This window comes from Dasypus novemcinctus, chromosome 6 (genome assembly GCF_030445035.2).
Source record: "Dasypus novemcinctus isolate mDasNov1 chromosome 6, mDasNov1.1.hap2, whole genome shotgun sequence".
NCBI lineage: Eukaryota > Metazoa > Chordata > Mammalia > Cingulata > Dasypodidae > Dasypus > Dasypus novemcinctus.
The window spans coordinates 29,198,443-29,205,049 of NC_080678.1; the positions used below are offsets into that span (position 1 = coordinate 29,198,443).

The 6,607-nt window shown below is 39.5% G+C and overlaps 1 non-coding gene across 1 annotated transcript; it reads left to right on the plus strand.

Moving 5' to 3' along the window:
- The first annotated feature begins 283 nt into the window (after positions 1-283).
- Positions 284-445, plus strand: LOC111759104 (U1 spliceosomal RNA). Its single transcript, XR_002793190.2, has one exon. It is a non-coding gene; the product is annotated as a U1 spliceosomal RNA (small nuclear RNA).
- Positions 446-6,607: the final 6,162 nt, after the last annotated feature.

Here is a 6,607-nt window from a genome sequence, read left to right on the forward strand (position 1 = left end):
GGTGGAGAATGGGGAGTTAATGCCTAATTGATAGAGAGTTTCTGTCTGGATGATGAAAAAGTTTTGGTAATTAATAGTGATGATGATAGCACAACACTGTGAAGGTATTTAACATCACTAATCGTATATTTGAAAGTGGTTAAAGTGTTTAATTTTAGGTTGTGTATATGTTACCAGAATAAAAATAATAATCAACAAAAACTTAGAACTGAAAAACAAAATCAGATATTTTACATGGTTTGTGAAAGTCAATAGCAATTTAAATTGCAAACAGCTTCCTGCAATACATACTTGGAAAGGGGGATACCATGATCAGGAAGGTGGTTTTCCAAGGCAAGCCTTCTCTAGTGCACTCCAGATTTATGGACCCTTGCAATTTTTCCAAATGTGGGAAACTCACTGCATAATTTGTGGTAGTGGGGGACTGTATTTGCACTCTCCCCTGAAAAAAAAAAAAGAAACAAAAAGAAGAGGAAAACAGCATCTAGCAAATGACTATCATGGTTATGCAGTGTCTATAACATAAGCCTGCCATGAGAATTTAAACTTCCACAAGGCTAATAATATATTGGAGACAGGTTCCCAGATACAGGTTGATGAGCTAGAACAGGGCTTGGAAAAGTTAATAAAAAAATCAGGACAAGTGGGTTTTTCATCCAGTTAGCTTTATAACCCGCCTGCTTGCTATGGTCAGGAGTCCCAGCTTTGATGCCAGACTCCCTGGCTCCACAGCATGAACTACAGATGAGTTAGATTGGACAAAAGTTTTAGTTTCCTTGTTTGTAAAATGGGAATAATAATGGTACCTACTTCATAAAGTCAATGTGCTAGGTAAATGAGTTAAATAGACATAAAGGACTTAGAAAAGTAAGCTGCCAGTAATGTTAGCTAATATTAAGAGAGGATAGTCATGAAAACATGCATATCCTTATGTGGCAAAATAGTTTGAAAATCTGTTATTACTTTTAATAACCCAAATTATTATTATTATTACTATTATTACTATTATCGTTTTTATCATATTGAAGTTATGCCAGTTCTGAAAATTCAAATATTTAGTAGTATGTGAGGAGAAAAAAAGAGAGGGAGAAGAATAGAAAGAGGACAAAAACAGTGGTAGGAGAGAAAAAATTCTGACCAATTTCTTTAGAGAAATACCATTGCCTAGAAGATGGTGAGAGAAACAGGATCAGGTAACTTGGGATCAATTAGAACTCTTCTACTTTAAGGTCCTCATATTAAATATATTCTCTGTCTTTCTGTATCACCCCTTTGAGAATGTTAGCTTTGAGATCAGCAGTCATGTCTATCTTGCTCACCTAGAAGAGTTCCTGGAAATCAAAAATTATTTGTTGAATAAAAGAGTGAAGGTTTGATGAGCCTGTTATTATCAAACATGAATATGATTGGTGTCAAACAATTTCTGAAATGAAATTGTCTTAATGTTGCAATTAGACAACTCTTCCCTTGGTCTATGCATCCCACTTGGGTCCCATTTCAGGAGCAATGACTGATGGGGCTGCTTGAATATTACCATCTACCTGTACTTCAACTCAGGACACAAAACAGTGTCAGCCACCCTCTGTGTAAGATATATACTTATCTGATATTTATATAAAAATATAGGTATTCAATTTTTAAAATATAGAATTTCAGTATTCAGCAAACCTTGCCTCATTAGAAAATTAGTTTCAGGCAATTAGTTAATTGATTTTCTTAAAATGTCAGATTAAAAAGTGTTTGTCTTATTTAAGTGGAGAGAAAGACTTTATCTAGGATAAAACTATGTAGGTGGTGAGAGAGACACAGCTATCAGTGTCGTTTAAAGCATCTGTTTATGAACAAGAGTAATTAATGTTTCTCTCCCCAATAAGTAAACTTTTCTTTTATAAGCGTAATAGAAAATAAATAAATGTATTAACACATTTACTATTAATAAGAGAAAATCAGCGCACCCAGTAAACACAAACAAACCAGCAAGTATTCAGGTGTCGTCAGATTGTAGACTTTGGCACTGAAGCTGCGTGCCACCCACTCTGAATATGAAGTACTCATCCAAGGAACTCTTCAGAATCAGGGAGTCTATGCCCAATAAATCCCACCTGCTTCAAGCTAACATTTGATAGCTAACAGCAATATTAACTCAAACAACTAATCTTCAGCAATAGGGAAAACATAGATACCTGGTCCTTAGACCCAAACCAGGAAAATTTTGAGCTTCTTAAAATTTAGTTATTACTTTCAGTCCCCGTAAATTCACCAGTATCTCTACTATTTATATATTTTTTTAAACTTTATTTTGTAATTTAATTATTGAAAATATAAACAATTAAAAACTAGAAAGAGGGAAGCAGCTGTGGTTTAATCAGTTGGGCTCCCGTCTACCACACGGGAGGCCCTGGGTTCGCGACCCGGGGCCTTCTTGTGAAGGCAGGCTTGCCTGCACGCTGCAGAGAGCTGCCCCTCCCGCAAGTGCCGTGGAGAGCCGACTCAGCAAGTGATGCAATAAAAAAGGGAGACAAGCAAAAAATGCAGACGAGCATGCAGCAAACGGACACAGAGAGCAGACAGCAAGAAAGCCACAGGGTGGGGGGGGGGGTGGAATAAATAAATATATACAGAAACAGAAGAATGCAGGGCAAAAGGACACAGAGAGCAGACAACATGCAAAAAGCCGCGGTGGGGTGGGGTGGGGATAAAAAACAAAAAACAAACGAACAACGACAAAAAAAAACCTAGAAAGAAAACAGTTGAATCAAAGCATACATTTCTCAATTAAAGGTACTGTATATATTTCGTTCATAATAAGGCAATCATACAGTAAAGATAAGAATTCTCAAATGTCTTTTAGCATATGCTAATTTTTTAGGACATAAGGGATGATAATTGAAAGAAAAAAGCTTTATTGCATTAAATAACAGGCTTCACCCTGACTCTCCCAAAGTTAAACTGGTGGAATGCAAAGAGGAGTCATCTCCTATTTTGTGAATCATCAACTGAGGGCTAGTCATGCAAGACTCCCCACAGTTACTTGACCCTACCCTGACCACCTATCATTTCTGAGTCTTTCATGGGGTTAATTGATCCACAGAATATCTTTGGGTAGTGCTGATATTGATTTTGCTTCTTCTCATTTGAAGCTTTAAGTCTTGCTGGACACAAGTCATCAGCCAACAATGCCTAAATCCCTGCACTCTCTTCAGAAAAGGCACCTTGTGGCTGCACAGAAGATGGGCATTTGCTAAAGGAGGGGACTGGTTGTGTTCTTCACTCTCTCCCTCTGGGCTTACTGCGTTCTTGCACATCAAAGTCTGCAGTGATAGGAAAGCTTTCTCTAATCACCCCAACTAATTACTTGAGGAGTGAATCAATCGCTAAGCATCACTAGCACTGCTAATAAATCACAAAATCATTTAAACAGGGTTTTAAATCCCTGAAAGAATAGGGAGAGTGATGAACATTCAAATGAGTGTCCCTGTAGCCAAAGGCTTAGCAGGATGCAATGTACAGGGCACTCCTTCCCCCTCCGATTCAGGTGTGTTTACTGAGCATCTCCACCAGGCAGGCAGTGTGGGAGCCACCTCGGGGAGCAGTACAACATTCAGTCCTCCTGTTACCCCTCTGAGGGAGGCCTTAGGGTTATTTCTTTAGAGGCTGTGGGACCGAAGTCCTAGGGTTTATAAACAGAGGAGCTGAGATGGCAACCAAGGTTTCTGGTTGTAAACCACACTCCTTAGGCCTACCCAGCCAGACTTATCCAAACCAGAGGCCCTTTTTGGTGGCTATGAAAAAGGACATCATAATGGCATACAGAATGACAGTTCTTTTTTGAAAGAAAAATAAACTTCTTTAAGTGCTGTGAAACATCAGGTATGAAGAAAGCATTGGCTAATTTATAATAATAATTATAATAATAATGAGTAAGGATAGCCAATGATACATGTTTTACCAGGAGGCAGACACTTTGTTAAGTACTTTTACAGGTTATGCCATTTAATCCTCATGACGTCTGTCCAAGAATGGTACTTTATACACATCAGTACTCTGAGTATACTGATGCTCATAGTTTTTAAAAATCATGTCCAAGGCCATAGAGGTTAGGATTTAACCCAAGTAGCCTGACTCCAATGCCATAAATCTCTCCTCTATGTCATTCTCAGTAGGAGTCAAGAGGTTTCACCATTTGTACTACAGCGGCCAGGGACTCAGATTTGGGGACTTAGTCTAATCATTAAAACTCACTTGATATATATTTTAAACTGGAAATTCAAAACTGGTGATTAAAAAAAGATTATGTCTGAAAAGACTTCTCCCATGAATGCATATTTATTTTGCTATTTTCCCTTAAAACTACCAGTTAGGGCCTTGAATGGTACTTCTCTATTAAGTGATTCACGTATAATCACAGGCACATTTGAAAGACACTCTGCGTGTTATGCCATTACTATCTAGCCGTTGTTTCTTAGGTCCCGTCCTTCTTGAACCTAGGCTGGTGTTCTTGAGAGAAAAAAAAATGTATAATTATACAGAAGGCAAAAGAAGAAATTAACCAAAACATTAATTAGTATAATCTGAGGGAAGAGAGACAATTTAATATTCTTTGTTTTATGTTTTTCTATACTGTAAATTTCTGCAAGGCATTAAATTTAGTATTAAAAATAGATACAAAAAAGAATGATTCATAATTAATCCTGCTATTTTACTTACTCTCTGCAGCACTCAGGTTTGCTTTTTATATTCTTCTCCATTTTTTCCCAAGGTTTATTTTGTCTACTTTAATTAGATTGTAAGAACTGTGAGTACTGGGGCCATAGAAAAATTTTTCGTATTCCACCTCATATCTTCTCCTTGTGTTTAGATTTTTTTTTTTGTCTTTTTATATCTTTATTTTTTTTCCATTTAGTATTTTTTTAATTCATTTTTTTAAAAAAATATTACATTAAAAAAATATGAGGTCCCATTCAACCCCACCGCCCCCACCCCCCCCCTCCCCCCACAGCAACACTCTCTCCCATCATCATGACACATCCTTTGCACCTGGTAAGTACATCTCTGGGCATCACTGCACCCCATAGTCAATGGTCCACATCATAGCCCACACTCTCCCACGTTCCATCCAGTGGGCCCTGGGGGGATCTACAATGTCCCATAGTTGTCCGTGAAGCACCACCCAGGACAACTCCAAGTCCCGAAAACGCCTCCCCATCTCATCTCTTCCTCCCATTCCCCACACCCAGCAGCCACCATGGCCACCCTTCCCACACCAATGCCACATTTTCTCTGTGGACATTGGATTGGTTGTGTCCATTGCACATCTATGTCAAGAGGGGGCTTAGATTCCACATGGATACTGGATGCAATCCTCCTGCTTTCAGTTGTAGGCACTCTAGGCTCCATGGTGTGGTGGATGACCTTCTACAACTCCATGTTAGCTGAGTGGGGTAAGTCCAATAAATCAGAGTGTAGGAGCTGAAGTCTGTTGAGGCTCAGGGCCTGGCTATCATATTGTGAGTCCAGAGATTCAAATCCCCTAAATATATCTTAAACACCAACACCAACTACAATTCCAGTAAAGTAGCATGAAAGTCTTGTGAAAAGAGATCCCATCTGAGTCCAGTTCCATCACGCAGAAACACCAGCTCCAAAGAAGGGTCATCTGACATGGTGGTGAACCCCATCTGCCATGACCATAGAACCCGTGGGTCTCTTTATCCCTCAAAAGAACCAATACCTGGGGTTGTATCTACTTTATCTGTCTCTTAGACTCTGCTCAGTTTTGCATAAGGGCAATCCTTCTGACAACCTCCAGACTCTTTTTTAGAGACTCGTAGCCATATAAACTCATTTCTCCTTTCCATTTCCCCCTTACATTAGGTCAAACAGCATTTTAAAGTCATGTTATTATATGTAGACAGGGATATTCTGCTGATCTGCATTGAACCTTTAATTCAAGGTCATTTTCTAGTTGCATCTTCAGCTGGTATTTGGTAGTGATCCCTCAGTGCCAGGGAGGCTCATCCCTGGGTGTCATGTCCCACGCTGGGGGGAATGCACTGCATCTACATGCTGAGTTTGGCTTTGAGACTGGCCACATTTGAGTAACATGAAGGCTGTCAGGAGGAAACTCCCAGGCACAATGCTGCTCTAGGCTTTGTTCTTATTGCAGGTGTATAGGCTCACAAGCATAGTCATTAGTATCAGGAACACTGTTGGACCCTCATTCCTTCCTGGTTCTTACCATTGCACCTGGGGGACTGCCGCTGCTCCCCTAGGGACCACGACAGAGCACCCCCAGCCAGGAACCCAGTGCCCCCCCCCAGCTGTTGTTTTTAATTGTTTCCACTATGAGTATATCTAAACATTACCATGCACCCTGGACATATGCCCTGTATAACTCCCTGTCAACCATACATAGCCTGTCAATAACATCCCATACCAGTATTCCTCCGCTGCCATTGTTGAACCACTCTGTGATCCAAAACTTCCTGTAAAGTGAATCCCAATATAATGTCAGGTTCCCTTACTAGTAAAATGGAATATAGCGATGAGTTTAAAGGTTAGATCTAGAGTACATATTGATTTGGAAAAATTTCTACGTCCTATCTTT